Source organism: Macrobrachium nipponense, chromosome 11 (assembly GCF_015104395.2).
Source record: "Macrobrachium nipponense isolate FS-2020 chromosome 11, ASM1510439v2, whole genome shotgun sequence".
In the NCBI taxonomy this organism is placed as follows: domain Eukaryota; kingdom Metazoa; phylum Arthropoda; class Malacostraca; order Decapoda; family Palaemonidae; genus Macrobrachium; species Macrobrachium nipponense.
In genome coordinates, this window is record NC_061087.1 from 57,046,872 (window position 1) to 57,069,093 (window position 22,222).

Genomic DNA, 22,222 nt, shown 5'->3' on the forward strand with positions numbered 1-22,222 from the left:
CAGTATTACCTCGATAAAAGAAAAACGTTTTATTTATTGTCAATTTTTTCTATTTGTTTTAAGAACTTTTACCAGAACTTAAAACATGATAGACTGAAATATCTGCTGGCCATGAGTTATAGTATAAATTGTCCTAATCTTCGGGGTAGAACAGATATTTATTTCTCCTCCGTATCTAATCCGATAATGTCAGGTTTAAAATCACAAGATGGAAGCTTATATCTACTGTATATCTATCAATCACTGCGAAGTGCATGCGCACACACACACACACACACACACAGAAAGAGAGAGAGAGAGAGAGAGAGAGAGAGAGAGAGAGAGAGAGAGAGAGAGAGAGAGAGAGAAATAAGTTAATTCACTGACACTGATAATCGAAGAACATACAAATAGGAACAAAAAGAAATGAAACATATGAACTGGGATAATTGAGCCATCTCATCTTTAAAACTGCTTCTCTCTTGATTTATTCCGTTTTGAGAAGAGATTTGTATGCCAAATACTCTTCTTAGCTCTTTTCATTTCATATTCGTTACTTCAGTTATTATTTTGTAAAACTCACCATAAAGAATGTGTATCAATCTTCTCCACTTTTATGAACTTATTTTCTCTTTGCTGAGCTAGGCAGCTAAACGTTCAATTATATTAGAAGGTCAGTAACCAGAAGAGAGAGAGAGAGAGAGAGAGAGAGAGAGAGAGAGAGAGAGAGAGAGAGGTGGGGATTGGGTGGGGGAGGGAGAGAGAGAGAGAGAGGGAGAGAATTCTGTACAAATTTTACTGATCTTTTAATATAAGTGTACGTCTAGCTGCATAATTCAGCAAATAGAAAATAAGTTTATGAAAGGTGGGAGATTGATGCACTGATTAAGTTGAGTTTTACAAAATAATAAATGAAGTAACGAATATAAAATAAAAAGAGCTAAGAAGAGTATTTGGTATACAAATCCCTTCTCAAAACGGAATAAATCAAGAGAGAAGCGGTTTTAAAGATGAGATGGCTCAATTATCCCAGTTTATATTTTTCCTTTCTTTTTGTTCCTATTTGTATGTTCTCAGATTCTCAGCATCAGTGAGTTAACCTATTTTTATATATATACTAGTAATTTTTACCAGATACTACATTTCAAACTGTAATAGCCACAATGCTCTCTTAACTTCTCAAATTCTTTGTTCTTTTTTGGATACGCTTTTCACTACAAAGCCTTGAGCTCCAACACAAAGATTATGGTATCGCGGTTTCGTTTCCTGCTATATCACGATTTCTTCAAATTTCTTTGAAGTTGGAGTTCAAGGCTTTGCAGCGACAAGCGTAGGCCCCCCTCTCCCCAACCCCCCCTCCCCCCCAAAAAAAGCAAAGAATTTGAGAAGTTAAGAGGACATTGTGACTAATACAATTATATATATATATATATATATATATATATATTATATATATATATATATAATATATATATATATGTTTGTGTGTGTGTGTGTGAGTGATGTGAGGCGCAGATGGAATTCCTGGGCAAAATGACTTGGGCTCCTTCTCATTGTCCTTCCATAAAGGGACCAAAAACTTTGCGGCCTTTCTAAGTGTTGTGCCTTTCCATTGACTTCAGGATTGTAAATACCGGAATAAACAGAATAGCTAAATGAATTGGTTACTAGAATAGATAGTACGTAATTCAGAACATGAGAGACGGGAGGTACATGGTGTGCCGTACAACTGAAGTGAAACTGAAGATGCATGATAACCTTCAAAGGAAAATGATAGAGATCAGAAATCGATTTACTTTTAGGAATCAGAACCCAGTAAGATGAAACCGTCTTTTATAGAAAGTATGATTTTCCTTCTTTACTTCATCCGCAACGGAGTGATACTAACAAACCAAGTTGAAATGTTAACTTGCAAAGACTAAGTTGATATGCTAACTTGAGAAATGCAATATCGTTATAACACCCGAAATCAAAGTAAACGAGAGGATTTCTCTGTCTCAGGCGCCATTGAAAGCGAGATACCGAAGAGGGATGAAGCAAATCCAATAGCAGACAGGAAAAATAAGAAATCAAAAATGATAACAAGAAAGTCGAATATCCCTTCCCAAAGGATTCGCCGAAACCTTATCTAATCGACGAAAAGAGGACCTAAACACGTGCTGTAATAAAATACGATTACACAGATTACATAAGATTTACAGCGGTGAGTACGATGCTCTCAGTCCATAAAGAAACATACAATTAACCACTTCACCCGACAGGAAACAACAACAGCCTTTTATTTGGACAAGACACCAACCGAAGACTGCGCCCACCAACGCGCATATTCCCTCCCGCACACTTCAGGAGACACACACACAAGAGGAGGGCAGGGGGAGGAGGGGGAGGAGGAGGAGGAGGAGGAGGAAGGGAATCATTTTACGAGGTTCTGGAGGCGTCAAAAGTCCTTGCGTTTGTACAAGAAGATATATTTTGTCATGGATCTATGCGATTTCATTGCAACATGGCATAGTACGTTGCTTTATAAGAGGATTGCATATGCAGTACAGAAAACAATTCCGCTAAGGAACAAATATCAAGACCTATACATCGAGTTGAATGGCCAGGATCCGCTCCGACTACACCTTTCTTATTCTTTCACTTAAGTCAGTGACACGAACAAGATTTTTTTTTCCTTTTAAATATCCGAACCGATATCACTGAAGCTAATCGTGAATGGCGGAAGCTCATGATTACCAGGTACAATTTGCATGTTTCCCTTATAAAAAAAAAAAAAAAAATTAAACACAGTCCGGTATCTTTGTTATGTGTTTTTTGTTGACCACTCAAACTGATGCTCTGTTTGATCTCTAGTTCTACCATATATTGTCAGCTTTGTCCCTGATTGCACTTCAGTCTCATGAGCGTCGAAGACATACGAATGATGGGATGATCGTTTGCTGATGCGAGGGTAGACTCGTCCCAGCCACAGCCAGGAATATATAACCCTCGGTATTGCTTGTCTCTTCTGTTGCCCGATATGAATACCTTGACTTTTTGACTACTCGTCTTTCCGGAACATCGATTAGTTTCCATTTCTATTTTTTTTCTTTCTTTATTTTCCTTTTAGCATGAAGACTCCTTTTAAGGATGATATAAACAAGTGAGAGGATTGTAGTATTCTATATAAAGGAACAGTGAATGAAATGAAATATCACTCATGATAACAAGTGAATAGACACATTGTTTAGAGAATATATGACTTCATTTGTTCTTCAGCCGGAAATTCCGATATATGAGGGAGGGTTAGATTTTTTAAAAGATATTCTTTTAGTACGAGCCGGATGATATTACTTGAATGATGTCTTTCTCTCTGTTTGTGAACATACCACCAGAACCATTATGATTTCTGCTTCTAACCTCGGAGTTTTCTTGATTTCATTCAATCATTTTCAGCGTTCTTCAGTGTAGCTGGTAGCCATCATCAATAAAGGATTGTACAAGGGAATTTCTGTTCCCGGAATGCAGGATTCTACAGAATTGTCAGCAATCTAACGGCAAATTATATGTCTTGTTGGTTGGCAACATGACAAACAAGATCGTTTTCAACAGTTTAATGTATGTATATTTGCTTCTTTTGAATAATAATAGAAGTAATCCTAATAATAGAACCTACTTCAATATCACCCCTATAAGTAATTCATGTAGTATATATCCCAATTACTTCTTGGGGAAAAAGCCAGTCTTTCATTTATGGAGAGATGTTATGTTTGATGCATAGGGGTCGGCAGCATCGGAATCACTCTTCGAGTTTGTTGTTGCTATACTTTTATTTGACAAAAACTTGGCTTCTTTGGTTTAAATCGCGAATAGAAGTATTCATTTGCCAGAGAAGGTTTTATTGAATGCGAGAGGTTGTTCATGTTTCGGTTAGATAGATAGTAAACAGACGCCGGTCTTTCAATGAAGTCAAATTGCCAAGCGAATGTTATTCCTGTTTCCAAATCATAGTGAACAATAACCTAATACGCTACTGATAATTTTAAAAATCTTAAATGTTTTATTGCTTTAGTTGCGTGTGCCATGAAAGCATATCATATTCCTTTTCATGATGGGAAGAGGACCATCACGATCAGAAATACAAATGAAAGTATGACTTGCGTACATATACGTAAATGTAAAAATATAAGTGCAATGATCCTGTAATATTTTCAATGGATATCTTGACGTGAACCAACAGGATTCACTCGAGAAAACAAGCTTAATGCCTTTATTGCTCTACAGTTTCACGTAATTTCCCGAGGGGCATAACCCAGCTCTTTACATTAAAGCTAAATATAAGAATTGCAAAAATTAAGTCCCTCTATTTCATTTACATGAGTGATATTAGTCTTACCTTACCCATTTTATATGCTTGTTTTTCCAAGTGGTAAAATGAATTTTTCGAGTCATTCGAGCAAATATGGAAGGAGAAAATTATATGGAAGTTAACCTAATGAACTTAATAATAAAATCATGTAACTATTTAGAGAAGATATGAAGAGAAGCGAAAAGATGACGTAACAAATCGTCAGAAGAGAATATGACTAAGAATCATGGATAGATTATATAACATATATGATGTACGTATATATAAAGTGGAGACATCACAGATGGTTGAGAAACAGGGAGAGGCTAAGTAATTACAAATATCTTCATATTACCAATCAAACTTAGAATGGTAAAGTCTAGTGCGAAAACTGAGACACTTCTTGGAAAATTATTTGAGAGAAAAAACCACATCCGAGACACTCTAGCTTTACACCCTTAGCACTACACATGAAATATATATATATATATATATATATATATATATATATATATATATATACATTATATACTATACCATATATATATACATATGTATATTAATATTATATAGATAATTATATCTATATTATTATATTATATTATATATATGATATATACATAATATATATATACACATTCACATACACACACACACATATACATATATATATATATATATATATATATATATATATATATATATATATATATATATACATACACACACACACACACACACACACACACATAATATATAATATATATATATTATATATATATACATATATATATATATATATATTTATATATATATTATATGTGTGTATATATATATATATATATATATATATATATATATATATATATATATATATATATATATATATATATGTGTGTGTGTGTGTGTGTGTGTGTGTGTGTGTGTGTGTGTATTGCAATGGCGTGGGGAAAGTGACGCCTGATCATCATGATGTGCTATAACTCAGGAAAATAATAGCTACAGAAGAAGGATTGATAAAAGAAAATCTTTTGGCGCTTAAACATTAAAGAGCCTAAGGAACCAGTTAATTATGACGGTCATGAAAGAAATTTCAAAGAAAAGCTAAAACTCCATGAGACATTTGGCCTCACTAAAACCATATGACAGAGACATTGTTGAGAATTATATATATATATATATATATATATCATTGAGCTACAAATTTCCTTTACTAAATTCACTCTACCCCGGAATTGATATATTTTCATATATGTACCGAAGGGGAATTTTTTAGTTGATAACAATTTCGCCCCCACATGGGATCGAACCACTGTCCAAGTGGACGGGGACGAAATCAAGACCCAGTGACGCTATCAAGTCAGCTAACAGAGACGCTATAAGTTCATATCGATTCTGACCTTACAAATCACCCTCGAACTTGGTGTATTCGTAATTAGAATCGATATGAAACCCCGTCTACCATGTTAGCCAATTTGAGCGTTTGAAAAACGTAGCCTTCTTATGAATAATCATCACATCGAACCGTGATTCATTTATATATCATTGAGCTACAAATTTCCTTTAATATCTAAATTCACTCTACCTCGGAATTGATATATTTTCATATATGTACCGAAGGGGAATTTTTTAGTTGGACAGTGGTTCGATCCCATGTGGGGGCGAAATTGTTATCAACTAAAAAATTCCCTTTCGGTACATATATGAAAATATATCAATTCCGAGGTAGAGTGAATTTAGATATTAAATAGGAAAATTTTGTAGCTCAATGATATATAAATGAATAAACACGGTTCGATGTGATTGATTATCATATATATATATATATTATATATATATATATATATATATATATATATATATATATATATATATATATATAGAATTATATAATATTTTATATATATATAATATTATGATATTATATATATATATATATATTCTATATAATTCTTAACAATGTCTCTGTCATATGCTTTTAGTGAGGCCAAATGTCACATGGAGTTTTAGCTTTCTATGAAACTTCTTTCATTGTTGAGAATTATATATATATATATATATATATATATATAATATATATATATATATAGTAGATAATATATATATATATATATATATTATATTATATATATATATATATATATATATATATATATATATATATATATATATACATATATATATTTATATATAAATATATATATATATATATATATATATATATATATAGTATATATATATGTATATATAGTATATATATATATATATATATATATATATATATATATATATATATATAGTGTTGCAAATAATAAAATATGAATTTTCAAAACTTGCAGGTAGAAAAATAAGAATATTTACTTTAGTTACCTAACCTGAATGTTTGACAAGATCAATTCGCAGTTTTGACTGATTTGTAGGGTGTCATCTAAAGTTACTGACAGCTTACGGTACCCTTTTCGCAGGAGTCTATCCAGATATTTTATGTTTTTTTACTGATTGAGGTTGAAAGAGATTAAAAAAAAGTGTTTTAAATGAATCGTGAATTGACAGCATTTTTATGATTAGCTTTGAAGTAACTATTTGGAAAATCAGGAAAAAAAAACATTGCATCTGACCGACGTTTTGTTTATTTCCTGATATATTGATTTTGCCTTTTTGTTGCGTTCGCCGTTTTTTACTGCTTTTGCCTGCCACGACCACTCCTGTTTCGTTTGGCATTTCAACTTGTACTGCTATGTATCTTTAACCCTTTAAAGAAAGGCTGTAGGGGTTAAAAAGCCTTGCACTAAAAAAAATCCATACAAATTAACAATCACTCATTTCTCTATATTTATTTATCATATCGACTACAAGATATTTTTATTCATAAGATGCTCATTTGTTGTTATATATATCCATTTTGACCTAATATTTTCATGCTGTTGTTGACGATCGAACGAACTTGTCATATAACACGCCACTCGCATCAGAAAATTGTGATTATAAACATGATTTATCGTTCCTTGAACAGGAAGCCTTCATACGTATATTCTTCATTCGAAAAAGCAACGCACAAAAGCCACCCATCTCAGTTTGGGCGCACAAACATCCAAAGAAAGCGCCTAACGGCAATTCAGGTACAGTTTCCATACCAATACAGATCTCGTTTCCTCTCAAGTGACCTTTGATTCCATGGCGATACAAATCAGTTGTCGGTTTTTTCCTCTCTTTCGCTCTGCCTTATCTCCTTAATTCAGGATTCAATTTACTTTTTCTTTGTCGAATTAACCGTTTTTAATTTTCCGTGTAGTTTTTTCCTACGGTTTTTTATTTATTCTTTTTTACTGCAGTTCAACGGATATTTCTGCCTTCTGTGATTTTTTCACGGCTTATTGATTAGACTTGCACTCTCTCTCTCTCTCTCTCTCTCTCTCTCTCTCTCTCTCAAAGTCTTTTCAGATTTTTCTTCTATCTAACAGTATGACTGAGATTCGCTCTCTCATTTTGAACTCCATATCATCAACGATATTTAACATTATAATATGCCAAGTTACAAATGCAATACCATTACTAATTCTTAAACATCTTTAATATTACAAAAAAACTAGTCATTGGTTTGGTCCTTTACATTGAACAATATGATTGTAATAAACATTTCAACATTTCTTCGATTCTGCTTGCTATAAAAAAAATCCAGATATAAAAATTTTTGTGCACACAAGTTCTGTCCGTTTCTCTCGGACCGTCGGTTTTCTTAATATCTTTAATGTTGCACAAATTGTAATCCTATCAGCAGCCAAAGGTATCTTCTTTGCAATGTGATGGAAATGTTTTTATTTGAAAGAATATCCTAAACACACACACACACACACACAGACGCACGCACAAACACAACGGTCATTGCCACATTCGTACTTCTAAGCATTTTACACCCATAGTATTTTCTTCTTCATAAACCTAAACAGGTCACCAGCAGAGTATCTACCTACTCTAAACCGCTACTCCTTCCACCACTTGTCTTGCCTGTATTCCCCCGGTTTCTGGTTATTTAGGTCGTTTCTCAATACACCTTTCTCTCATTCCACCCCGTATTTTTTTGTTTGTCTTCCTCTCTTTCTTCGATTACTAATTTCTTAACCTATTGCCCTCCATTATCCCTGCATGACCAAACCACGTCGCAATGGTCGCAACCCTCTGATCCGTTCTTCACCTACATAAACCTGATCACCACTTCTGTATCTCACCAAGTTTCCCAACCCTCTCACGCGAAGTACAATACATCTCAATAGCTTCAGTATTTCTTCAGCATTCATCATGCACACTATACTTCTATAAAGGAAATTTAGCTAAATAGCCCCTTGATACAATCCCATCTTCACCTCACAATAGTCCAAACCATTTTCCAGTCTTTTGCACAAACTCCGATTACGTCCTTGCTTCACATATTTTGTGACACCTCTTCTCTTCTCTCATCTTGGCATCATCCAGTGTATTTGCCTTTAAATTCTCGTCTTATAAAGGCTGTCAAACTCTCAATAGTTTTTTTTTTTTTTTTTAGTTTCACGGCAGTAGCCCCAATCATAGAGTATCATATTCTGTATATATCATCCTTTCCACATTCTATATTTAATACATTTTCTTAGAAAACATTATACATATGTCTAGTATTCTATCTCTGAATTCTTTGTTTAAGAATCACTTTTGCAACAAATGCTTTGATTCCATAATAGAAAGTCAATCGTTATCGGTATCTTTTCGTCTATACCATACATCCTAAATAATCCTCGAATTGTCACATCTCATTTCGGTCACGAGCTTTTTGTGAGTCGATGTATGTTATGTTTAGCTTTTTCTTTATTGTTAAATTTCGAACTTGCTAAGCACTTACTCTATTTTCGGCTATCAATTCCTCTGATTTTTTTTTTTATGAATCAAAAAGGTACTATCTACTTCTACTCGTGTATGTTTGTTACAATGCTGTCTGTCACATTTACCTCCTTCAGTTCAATCCCAGTTTCAGCAATATATTGCAGTATCTCACTTGCAATCCCCTTATTAACCCTTAGTGACTCTCCAGCGTCCTTCAACTCAGTGACTCTCCGACCTCGACGCTTTCCGTGATTCCATGAAATCGGGAATGTTGGAGGTGGGGAGGTCTTCAGGGAGACCTAGGTGAAATATGTTCACAGCAAACAGTGGTAAACAAACGAAACAGAAGTGAGTTGTATCGATAGTGGGAAGGCGGGAACATATATATTAGCCAATGTGTATTGGTACTTGGAGCTGTTAATGATGAGCAGATGTCGATATTTGCAGGTGGATGTAATAATCATTATTTTTTCCTTGAGCAAGCAGCTTCTAAAAAAAACTCATTGTCGTATTTAGAGAGAAGACACCACATCCAAGAATCTATATGACATTAAATTCCACTAGCTGGTCACTGGAAGATGAAAACATGTGTTTACCTGCGGATGTTAGTTCCTCGTTGGACGAGTGGATTTCGCGCTCGGCTACCAATCCTGTGGTCCGAAGTTCGATTCTCGTCTCGCCCAACGCGGAACAAGAGGAATTTATTTCTGGTGATAGAAATTCATTTCTCGATATAATGTGGTTCGGATCCCACAATAAGCTGTAGGTCCCGTTGCTAGGTAACCAATTGATTCCTAGCTACGTAAGAATATCTAATCCTACAGGCCAGCCCTAGGAGAGCTGTTAATCAGCTCAGTGGTCTGGTAAAACTAAGATATACTTAACTTAACCTGCGATGTTTGTTGAAGGGCGGCGGGTGAACGAATGACCTAAATTGATGCCTGCCCTCAAATACTGGCGAGTGAGCCTTCTTGACCAAAAAGAACCTTCAAGTATGTATGACAGACCAGTAAGGCATGGAATGATATTTACTTTTTTCAAAATGATAGCAAGTTATATTCGTGAATATTATTTTTTGTGAAGGGGTCTGCTATGCTTCTAACCTAAAGCATAACTATTATTTTTAGGCCACCGTGTTATGATAGTCTTGTGAAACCTTTTCTCTTCTAGTTTTTCACATACGCGAGATTCTGTGATCGAAGGCCAGAAATTCCCATCTTTACTATCCAAGCACTGAAGCGACTGAGAACCATCCTCAGAATCCGATTTGAAGATACAGACTTTTCGGCAAAATGGAGATTAGACATAATAAATATCAAATTCTTGGCGTGTTGGATTAGCTGACGGAACACAGATAGAAAAATAAAAGAAAATATATTCGCTTCCACAATAGAGCAAAAATAAAATACATATGTTTCTTTACTTAATGTTAGTCGGTAGCTACTATATACTGCAGATAAGTATGCGTATATTCCTCAATAAATACCTGGCGTTCAATCGTGAAAGGTTTTCAAAATACAGACATTACTTGAGATAGACAATATCTGGAAGGAAAAGACAACTGTTTTATATCCAGTGGTGGTACAAAGTTATCGAACTTAAGGTTACAAATTGCTTAAACAATTTTTTTTAATGTAGGTATAATTTCGCTGACACGGGTGATCACAATAGGTATGTACCAAAATATGAATGGCTTGGAAATTAGCAGTAATTGTGGAAATAATGACATAAGTAAGCCAACTATATCAAAGGAAGCTCGTGAGACGAGAGTTTATAAAATTAGCAATAATACGATACAAATGAAATGTCCAAGGAAATCTTATACAATCGTGAAAGAGAGAGAGAGAGAGAGAGAGAGAGAGAGAGAGAGAGAGAGAGAGAGAGAGAGAAATAATCCTCACAGTAAGTTCAAAATGACTGATTGGATTGTTTTTTACCTGATTCAGTTTGATATCACAGAAATCTGATCCACCCTTTTAAAATCAGCTTCAACAAAAATCAAGCCGAACCGGGACGACGCAAAGGGAATCTGAAAATGAATATGATTAATACAACAACCGCATTAACCGAAACTCACAAACGATACCGTACATATTGTTTATATTACTCCATTCATCACGATATACGACCGACTTGCTAATGTTCCAATGGTAATTTTGATCAGCATATTTTTAAAAGCACAGTCGGTAGTCATGAGTCATTTTGAAGGCCACAAACACAGACACACACACACACACACACACACATATATACATATATATATATATATATATATATTATATATATATATATATATATATATATATATATCGAGAGAGAGAGAGAGAGAGAGAGAGAGAGAGAGAGAGAGAGAGAGTGCTCAGTAAAATATACTTTTTTTTTTTTTTTTTCAGTGTAAGTAGCAACGAACGTAAAAACAGTGACATATTAGCGCATACGGGTTTAACCAGCCCAATCTGAAGTATATCTGAGTTCAACTCAACTGATCTAGTATGTATGCCAGAGTTGCCTTGTACTGTCAGTCGTCGTGGCATAGGTCTTGGCTCGAATCCTCAAACGGAGATGTCGCAATAATTCTTTTATTTTCCTTAATGTAATAAAAACGGGTTTAATTTTCGGATATTTTTTGCCGGAATTCATAAGTCGGTAAATACCCGTCGAAAAGAAGGGTTTTCTCCAATGAAGTTGAGTTTTTCTGTTAATTTGTCTCGCTGCTGGTTTGCTGTGCCCACTAAATGGCGATTGGCTCAATACGGGAACGAGTGAGCAGAGTGAAAATTCGGAATTTGTGTTTAGTACCACCAGAAGTTCCGCAGAGTTCTGTGCTTGTACAGGGAGAGGAGGAGTGCCGGGTACCAAATTCCCAAGATGTATATCTGCTAGTATTGCACCAGCCCCAGTTTTTTGCCATGCCCTCACCTTAGGTTAGGTTAGGTTGCGTGAGGTTAGGTTTGTTCTTTACTAAATATTCTGTGTGATTTGAGGGTGGGAAACATGATGAGATTATTCACGAGAAGATTCTATGGTTAGTTTTTAAGATATGGCGTCCCGCTTTTTCGGGGAAGGTTCAGTCATAGATATAAAGAGGAGAGCTTGGACAAACAAGTGAAGATCGCATGCACGTAAGGAGCCACTGTTATGCAATAACCGTCAGAGATGGCATCGGTATCAACTGCAAAGACCAGTGGCAAAAAGCCTCTCCTGGCACCCAATGCTGGGCCATCAACTGTATCAATTACAGGAACAAGTTCACAAAAGAACAGGGGATCACATTTCACAAGAGACCTTTTTTTTCATTCACGAAAATCCTTTTAACTGTTGGAATAACCTTAAGTAAACATATGTTAGGACTGCAGTCAACTTGCAGTCAACTACACTCCTGCTTTTATATCTAATAAAATATGTAATGAATGCTGTAATAAGCTTGTTATTAAAGCAGGGGTATTTGTTTATCTGTGGTAAGTGCCTACAGCTCGGTGAATATTATTCCAAATGACAAATTGTATAGAACAAAAGTTGTTCAATGTGCTGCAATTGACCCGAAACGTCATTGGCATGTAGGGTTGACATCAGTCCATTCAACCAAGGTTATGCCTGACAATTTTTCCTGCTACTTGTACAACAGTGTAGTACATATGATAGTATCATGATTCAGGCCTGATGCAGTTTTAGGTGTTAATGAAATGTTATGATAGCGTTATTTACATGTTATCAACCTAAGTTCTCAAACCTAGTATGGAGAGGACTCTGGTGAATTTGATCTGCCAGAACACTTAAAGGTAATATTCTTCAATTTTACCATTATCCTTTTTACCCAAAAGGAAACCTCCAATTCATACAACGTTATAGGTTGCAAAGTAAATTTTCCAAAACTAGCTAGTTTACCAGGATTGATCATCAAATAATCAAGTGTAGCCTACCCTAGCCTAGCCTTAGCTTGGTAAAGGTAGCCTAACTTGGCATAAATTTCAGGAATACTGATTTTCCAATCTGTCCCTCTCCATAGACTATGAAATACAGCTCCAGTCTTGGCTAGCTATGAAAGTCTGAAATTTATCTTACAGGGTAGCCTAACTTAGGCAGTACAATGTAAATATGTTGAATTACAGGTCATAAAGATTGTGACATGTTACACAGCTTTATATAATTTATGTACCTCCTAATAATAGTGGCACTAGAAGCTGTACAAATAACTTCATGTCATGGTTCAGATGCTTTGATCTGGTTCTGTACAGTACTTACAGTGTACTCTCCCCTGAATCACACCTATATGAATTAATGCAGATTGTGATCACATGTATACTGCACTGTAATTAAATAAATAGTTTCTCTTCTAAGATCTGTGAGTAGCCTCGTAGGTTCAATGTCTGTAAGTCAACGCAGGAAACCAGATGTTAATAATATGTGACATGTGAGATTCAGGACTGATTTGTGTCAATTTTGTGTTTCAGATTTCCTGACAAGAACAAAGAGTGAGACTGCTACTTTACTTGGGCTAGAAATTGCAGAAGGGATAAAGAGCCAAGCAATGCATCACGCATATGCAGGAAGCATTTTCTGCCGAAGTATATTTTCAAACCTGTTAGTATGCAGAGGACTCACCTCTATATATAATTTATGTACCTCCTAATAATAATGGCACTAGAAGCTGTACAAATAGCTTCATGTCATGGTTCAGATGCTTTGATCTGGTTCTGTACAGTACTTACAGTGTACTCTCCCCTGAATCACACCTGTATGAATTAATGCAGATTGTGATCACATGTATACTGCACTGTAATTAAATAAATAGTTTCTCTTCTAAGATCTGTGAGTAGCCTCGTAGGTTCAATGTCCGTAAGTCAACGCAGGAAGCCAGATGTTAATAATATGTGACATGTGAGATTCAGGACTGATTTGTGTCAATTTTGTGTTTCAGATTTCCTGACAAGAACAAAGAGTGAGACCGCTACTTTACTTGGGCTAGAAATTGCAGAAGGGATAAAGAGCCAAGCAATGCATCACGCATATGCAGCAAGCATTTTCTGCCGAAGTATATTTTCAAACCTGTTAGTATGCAGAGGACTCACCTGTCAGAAGACCCCTATCCCACTGAATTTGATTCGCCAGAACACTTGAAGGTATTTGTGGCACCATTCAAAGAGTTTCTTTTTTGAGTACCAAGAAATATTTATGATGAACTAATTAGCCTGTACTCTTTAACAGCCACGTGTTGCAATTAAACGACAATCGAAAACGTCTATAGAGGCTCTTCGAGAAATGGAGCCCCAGTGCAAACCAGGAGCTAGGGGCAAAGATGCTGCCAGTGGTCAGTTTACTGATTAAATTACTGTTTAATCATAGATGTCTGTAGGCCTGTTAATTATGGCTTGATACTATCACGTAAAGATGTGTGTCATATTTCACATCGATACATGAATTTGAACACTGAATTTTTAGATTAAACAAGATAATAATGTTTTATTTAAGATGCATGCACACGCCAATCCTGCTGTAACAACACCAGAAGGTAGAATAGTTGAGTGGGAAGAGAAAACTGCCTGTCTCAAGAAAAACTTAATTTATATTCCCCCAAAGCCTACTGCTACCTATGTGAAGATATGAAGCTGGACCTACCAGAGCCACAAACATTTTGAAGGTAAATTTACATAGATGTTATTAGCTTTATCACATGAACAAGCTTGCGGTATAAAGTCTTAGAACAGTGAACCCCTAAATTATGCATGAGTTTATTTATAGGTGGTTAGAAATGATAGATGGGGAACCTGGAGTGAATGCTTCCATGATGGGTGCCTTAAGGAAAAACTGAGAGAAAATCCAGCTGAGTACACGTAGTAAGTTAGACACATGATTTATTCCTTTGGTTGATTTATTGTTTATCATTCTGTTTCTTATTTTTACATAATATGATCTAATTTTTTTGAGTCTCGAATTTATTGTTAAATTTTGACTAACAGTACTTTTGTCTTGTTTTTGTTATGTTAATGTATTCTGGCCTAACATGCAGCCTATGTACAGTTAATATATGGACAAATTTACATTGTTGGTAAGTCAGTATCTTTTAATTGTTGAATAACAGACAGTGGCTTATTTAACATTTTTTGTCACACTGACTGGATTCAATAGCTCCTGCAGATAAAAATGGTACAGGCAGTCCCCGCGTTATGTTAGGTTCAGGTTATGTCGTTCCGGACTTGTGCCATTTTCCTCATGGTGCTGTTAACGGATTTGCTGTAAGTGGATTTACAGTGCCGTTACAGTGCCATATAATTGTATTGTTGTAGAATTTGTCATTTTGATTACTTACATTAACTAATTTTTTCAGTTGTTGCCTCATGCTAGATGCCATGCCAATAAAGAAACAAATACAATTTGATACCAGAACTTAGAAGTTTACTGGCTTCATCAGCTTGCGACTAGATGAAGATGACAACACGCTGGAAGCAACAGAGGTGCTTGTTGTGATGTTGGAAGGGCTGCAAGGCAGGTGGAAGGTCCCAGTAGAATATTACTTTACTTTTGGATTACAGACCTCTGTGCAGACTGGCCCCATTCAGCACTGTCTCACAGCTGTGAATGACCGTGGATACCACATCCTCACTATGGATGGTTATGCTACCAACCAATCCATGTGCAAGTTACTAGGGATCACCTTAGATGTTACCAGCGACAGTTTCAGGCCATACTTCACACACCAAGGAGCACACTGCAAGACATTTGTTATCTTCGACCAGTGCTATATAGTCAAACTGGTAAGAAACATGTTGGAGGCATATGGATCCATAGTGTCACCATAAGGACTAGTGGTATGGCAGCTGCTCAGTGACCTACACAAGGTGCAGGAAGACACTGGACTGAGGTTATGGAGGAGTGATAATGGTAATTTAAATTTGACAACATCTTTGAGAGAGAGAGAGAGAGAGAGAGAGAGAGAGAGAGAGAGAGAGAGAGAGAGAGAGACCCAAATTGGTGGAGGGATAAATGGGAGTGGTTTGATGGTGGGCATTAGCATATGGCTACTTTCTGTGGTAGCGATCGCAGGGTATATCAGTGGTGAGCATCTGTTATGAGTCATGAGAAGTCAAGAAGTCGGAAAAGATGGTCAATCGGATTCGGAAGTAGCCAGTGTTATTTTATGTGATTTGATTGATTTTGGTATTGAAAGGTTGTTGGGCTTGTGTCTGTCTGGTTGTGGTGAAGTTGAAGAGGTTGATTGTGCGTTTTGGTGTCTGTGAGTTGGCGGTTGGGGACAGTGTTGGTGTCAGCAGTTTGTAGTGCTGGGTTGAGTTGGCATATGTTTTGTTGTGTTGTTTTCAAGCTGTTGGTGTTCATCTGTGCAGTGATTTGTTGGGTTGTTAAGTTGTTGTTGGTTGTTTTGTGTTGTGATTCTCGGTGATGTTGTGTCTCGACTAGCCTAGCTTATATCCAGCGAACAGCACAGCGCCTAGCCCTGAGTATCTGGAGTCTGAGGTGAGTACATGTGTTTGTGTTTTGTGTGTTCTGTGTTCAGTAAACCAATTGTCTTGCACGTAATTAGTAATGTAAAGGGAAAAGTGTGGTTGGGGGAACTATTTGGCAGCCGGTATGACTAAGGTAACTGTTGGGAGATTTGCTTGCTTTTTTATTACTTGGCTTTGATTCTGCCACAGTAATTTTCAGTGCCCGAACAGGAACTGCTGGTGTGGCAGCTGCAGGACGATTGATGTAGTGAGTTGTGTGATTGGTGAAGAAAATGAGTATGGAAGGTTTGACTGAAGTGGAAAGGCTGAAGGAGTTGTGGTTGTAGAGGGAAGCTAAGGAAAGAGTGAAAGAAGAGAATGATAGGTTGAGGGTAGAGTGCAAGGAGCTGAAGAGCGAGTTAGAGGAAATGAGAGGAATGCTAAAGAGTGCGAAAGTGGAAATGCAAGAAGAGGTGAAAGGAGCGGAAGAGAGAATGGTTGAGAAAATGGACGAAAAATTCGGAGTAATGATGAATGCAATGCAGGAAAGGATGAAGGGATTCATGGGAGAGGGAGCAGTAAGAGATAGGCCTACTGGGTCTTTTGACAGGCCAGGAACAATTAAGAAAGTGAAAGAACAAATGGATGAGAGTACGAGTGACGAAGGTGATTTGGTTGTGATAAGTAAGGGAAAGAAAGGGAAGACACAGGACAAGGATAAACCTGAGGACAAGAATAAGAAGGGGGCTGAGGAAAAGAAGAAGACTAATGGAAAGAAGGCTAGTAAGGATGATGGACAGGATGAGAATAGGACTGAATACATTGGGGAAAGGGCTGAGAGTGGTTTAGATAGCGGTAAATGGAAAGAAGAAAGGTAAGAAGAGCGTAATCAAGAGCATGGATGTTAGTATGGAAGTTGATTCGCTATATTCGGAAAAGGTTAAGAGGAATCAGAATGGAAGCAGTGAAAGTGGAAGTGAGAGTGAGCAGGAGGTGCGAAAGGCGATGCATATGAGAGAGTTACCCCGATGTGCACAACATGAGGAATATGGTCGTAGGGATATAGGGGACTTAGTTAAGGAATATGAGAAGCATTGTGTGGCTAAGTATGGGGATAACAAGAGAATTTGGGCAAGAGAGTTGGGTAGCTTTTTGACGGGATTTTTGTTGAGCATGTATAGGGTAATGATTAGTGTAGGGAATGTGCTGTATGAGAATGTGAAAGCCAGGATTGTGGAACAGGCAAAGAGGATAAAGAGTAGTGTTAGATAGAGGAGAAAACATGATTTTGAAGAGGCAAGAATGAATGTTAGTGAGCCATTGTCAATGTATGTATGCAGGTTGGAAACATTAGCTAGGAAAAATTTTAGGGACAAAGGGATAAATGAGTGTAAAGAGTTAGTGCGAAAGTTATTGGTGACTGTACCAGAGGGTGTATACGAGTTTATGAATCTTAAACGTAAGGAGAAAATGAGATGGATGAACGAAAGGTTGTCGTGGAATAACATTTTAGAAATAGTAGATGATTATGAGCTAGAGAGGTGTATGAAAAAGAGCAGAAGTATAGTGTTAGAACTGAAGTAGTTTAAGAGTTATAGGGAAGCAGTTTTAGAAGGGCTGAGGGGAATGGCAGAGCAAGAGGTTGATAGGAGCATTAGAGCAAGTAACATAAGTGTAGTTAACCCTAAGAGAGATCGGAGTGCAAGTGTTGGAAGAGTAGCATCCGTTAGTCGTGAATGAGGACAGCAGTGTTATAGATGTGGAAAGCAAGGACATAAGAAGAGTGAGTGTTGGTGGGCATTGGGAGTGTGTTTTATGTGTGAGCAAATGGGCCATTTAGTGAATGAATGTAAGAAAGATAGGGATATTAAATGTTACAGGTGTGGACAGGTAGGACAAATGGCAAGTGGATGTCGGGGTACCCATGTGAATGTGATCTGTGATAACTGCGGGAAAAATGGATATTATGCGAGGATGTGTAGATAATTGTGTGCGAAATGTGTTGAATGTGGAATTGAAGGTCATGTAGTGAGTGTGTGTAGGTGCAAGAGGATGAGTCAGGCTGGGAATTCGAGAAACTAGGTGTTAAGGGGATTCAGTTGGGTGGGTCCTCTATTGTGCGACAGTATGTTTGGGAGAATGCGATGAGTGAATGGTTGAGGCAGAATAAGTATGAGCCGAGTGTTAGTGAACAAATGGGTCTGGGCGATTGGCAATTAGTGTTGGTTGAGTATGGAAGAAAGCGGAAGTGTAGAGAAAGGGAATGGAAGGAAGAAGCGTGAATGGCATTATAAAGGTGTTAGTGTTAGGGTGCAAACGGTTGATAAAGTGTGTAATACGGATGTCTTTAGCCCTTAAACGCCGAAGCGGTAAATAAAAAAATGACTCCCGTGTGCCGGAGGGGTTTGAGAGTAAGCGGAAAAAATATTTTTTTCAAAAAATCACAGCGCGCTTAGTTTTCAAGATTAAGAGTTCATTTTTGGCTCCTCTTTTTGTCATTGCTTGAAGTTTAGTATGCAACCATCAGAAATGAAAAAAATTATCATTATCATATATAAATAAGGCGATATATGATAGCGCAAATACTAAATTTCATATATAATTGTATTCAAATCGCGCTGTGCGCCAAACGGTAGAGGTAACAAGTTACTTTTTTTTCGTTGTAATGTGCACTAAATTGCAATCATTTTGATATATAACACATTGTAAAACGATAAAAGCAACACAGAGAAAATATTATCACAAAATGATGCATGAATTCGTAGCGCGCGGATGTAAAAAAATAATTTTTAAAAAAATTCACCATAAATCGAAATATTGTTATAGAGACTTGCAATTTGTTTCAAAATGAAGGAAACTGATTGAATATTACGATACTGTAAGAGTTTTAGCTTACAAATGCAGTTTTCGACCATTTCGAACGAGTTAAAGTTGACCGAATGTCGAATTTTTGTTTGAAATTTTTTTTATATGCAAATATAAAAAAAAATTAGAAATGCTACAACCTTCCAATAATTTTTTGTTATATTGTGCATGTTTTTGCGCACATTTTTATATATAAAACTCTAAAAAAAGCGTAATATGAAAAGGCTCAAATATTAGGAGAATGTGACCTACGCGTTTCCGAGATTTTCGGCCGAGAATCGGCGCGCGGACGGAATAAAAATATTTTTTTCAAATATTCACCATAAATCGAGATATTGTTCTAGAGACTTGCAATATGTTTTAAATTGAAGATAAATGATTGAATATTACTATACTGTAAGATTTTTATGTTACAAATGCGTTTTTTACCATTTCGGTTGAGTCAAAGTTGACCGATCGTAGTTTTTTTCGTACTTATCGTACTTTATATGCAGATATTTCAAAAATGATAAATGCTACAACCTTCCAATATTTTTTGTTATATTGTGCACGTTTTTGCGCACATTTACATATATAAACCTCTAAAAAAAGCGTAATATGAAAAGGCACAAATATTAGGAGAATGTGACCTACGCGTTTCCGAGATTTTAGGCCGAGAATCGGCGCGCGGACGGAATAAAAATATTTTTTTTCAAATATTTCACCATAAATCGAGATATTGTTTTCTAGAGACTTGCAATATGTTTTAAATTGAAGATAAATGATTGAATATTACTAGACTGTAAGATTTTTATGTTATAAATGCGTTTTTTGACCTTTTCGGTTGAGTCAAAGTTGACCGATCGTAGTTTTTTTCGTACTTATCGTATTTTATATGCAAATATTTCAAAAATGATAAATGCTACAACCTTCCAATATTTTTTTTTATATTGTGCATGTTTTTGCACACATTTCAATATATAAAACTATAAAATAAGCGTAATATGAAAAGGCACAAATATTAGGAGAATGTGACCTACGCGTTTCGGATATTTTCGGCCGAGAATCGGCGCTCGGAGGGAATAAAAATATTTTTTTCAAATATTCACCATAAATCGAGATATTGTTCTAGAGACTTGCAATTTGTTTTAAAGTGAAGGTAAAATGATTGAATATTACTAGACTGTAAGTAATTTGCTTACCCCCCATATAATATATATATATATATAATATATATATATATATATATATATATATATATATATATATATATATATATATATATATATATATATATATATATATATATATATATATCTATCTAATTTTTTTTTTTATACGTAAAAATATATATTACATTCTTCGATTCTGGTACCAATACATAAATAAAAGGAATGCAGGTGACACTTCTCTTTTCGCATACAATGAAATGTCTTATTATTATTTTATCATGCACACATTCAGATATATAAAAAATTGTAATAAATATAAAACTAAATATAAAATAAATGCAGAATACTCACTCGTAATCCTGACTCTTCGTTCTATTCTTGTTTTCTCCCTCCTCCATTGAAGAGTCTTGCATTTTTTTCCACTCGACATGACGAGGTACAGGTGGAGGAGGGAGCGCCGCGCCCTTACTGCTGATGGCCGGCGGACCCGTGCGCCCTCCGCTGTCGGTTTAGGGGGCGCGCTCCAATACATGACCTTAGTGTGGTACTTTCGGTCACACTCCCCTATCCTGCAAAGAGCAACTTTGCAGAGACGACAGAAGAACCGGGTGTCTCTCCTTCTGCCATTCATATGGCACACCCGGCACCGTTTCTGCCTTCGCCCTTCTAAGGCCTCCAGTATGTGTTCCCCTGGCTGCAGCCGACACGCAGGGTCCACTACCCGACGAGAAGCGGTGATGGCGGGGCCGGCAGCAAGAGGGGCGTCGTCAGCAGGGGCGGCTGCAGCAGGGGCGTCGTCAGCAGGGGCGGCGGCAGCAGGGGCGGCGGCAGCAGGGGTGCAGCAGGCAGCAGGGGCGGCCAGCAGGGGCGTCGTCAGCAGGGGCGTCGTCAGCAGGGGCGGCGGCAGGTCGAGCGAAGTTGGCCCTCCTATCTGCCCTTTCCTCTAGGGGCAGATCTGCAGCTCGGGGCAGGGGGTCAGTTATGGAAGGCCACTCATCGGGATCGAAGTTGATGAGGGCATTCCCGGCTACCTCTAGGAACTGTATGTGGGTCAACCTCGGAAGATTGTCACCGCTGGTACCCACAGTACAGTATGTAGGCATTTTGGAGGGCCAACTGAAGGATGTATTTGAGGAGCTTCTGTGTCCACCTTCTGGTTCTCCTGGGCGAAGGGATAGTACTGGATGAGCTGATCAAAGAGATCAACTCCTCCCATGTGCCTGTTGTAGTGCCCAATGACAGTAGGCCGCTCGGTACGAAACTCCTCAAACACAACTCGGCCCTGTCGACGTGTCTTCTTCCGCTGTACGATCTCTTCTTGGATGGGTTCATGACTCGTCGTAATCATGGGGACGAGTCGGACACCCTTCCAACAGATGACGAAGACAGCGCCCTTCCGCCGCCACTCTGTCTCTCCTCTTGCCAGGGTGTTGCAGATGACTAGCGAACCTCTTGAGGACATTCGGGGCCCCACGCACCAACCGAAGGGTACCACTGACGTGAACACCTGCTTCATACAGTTCCTGGGCCAGGGATACCGAGTTATAATAATTATCCATAAACAGGTGATATCCCTGGTTACGGAAACGTCCCACAAGGTTGAATACAGT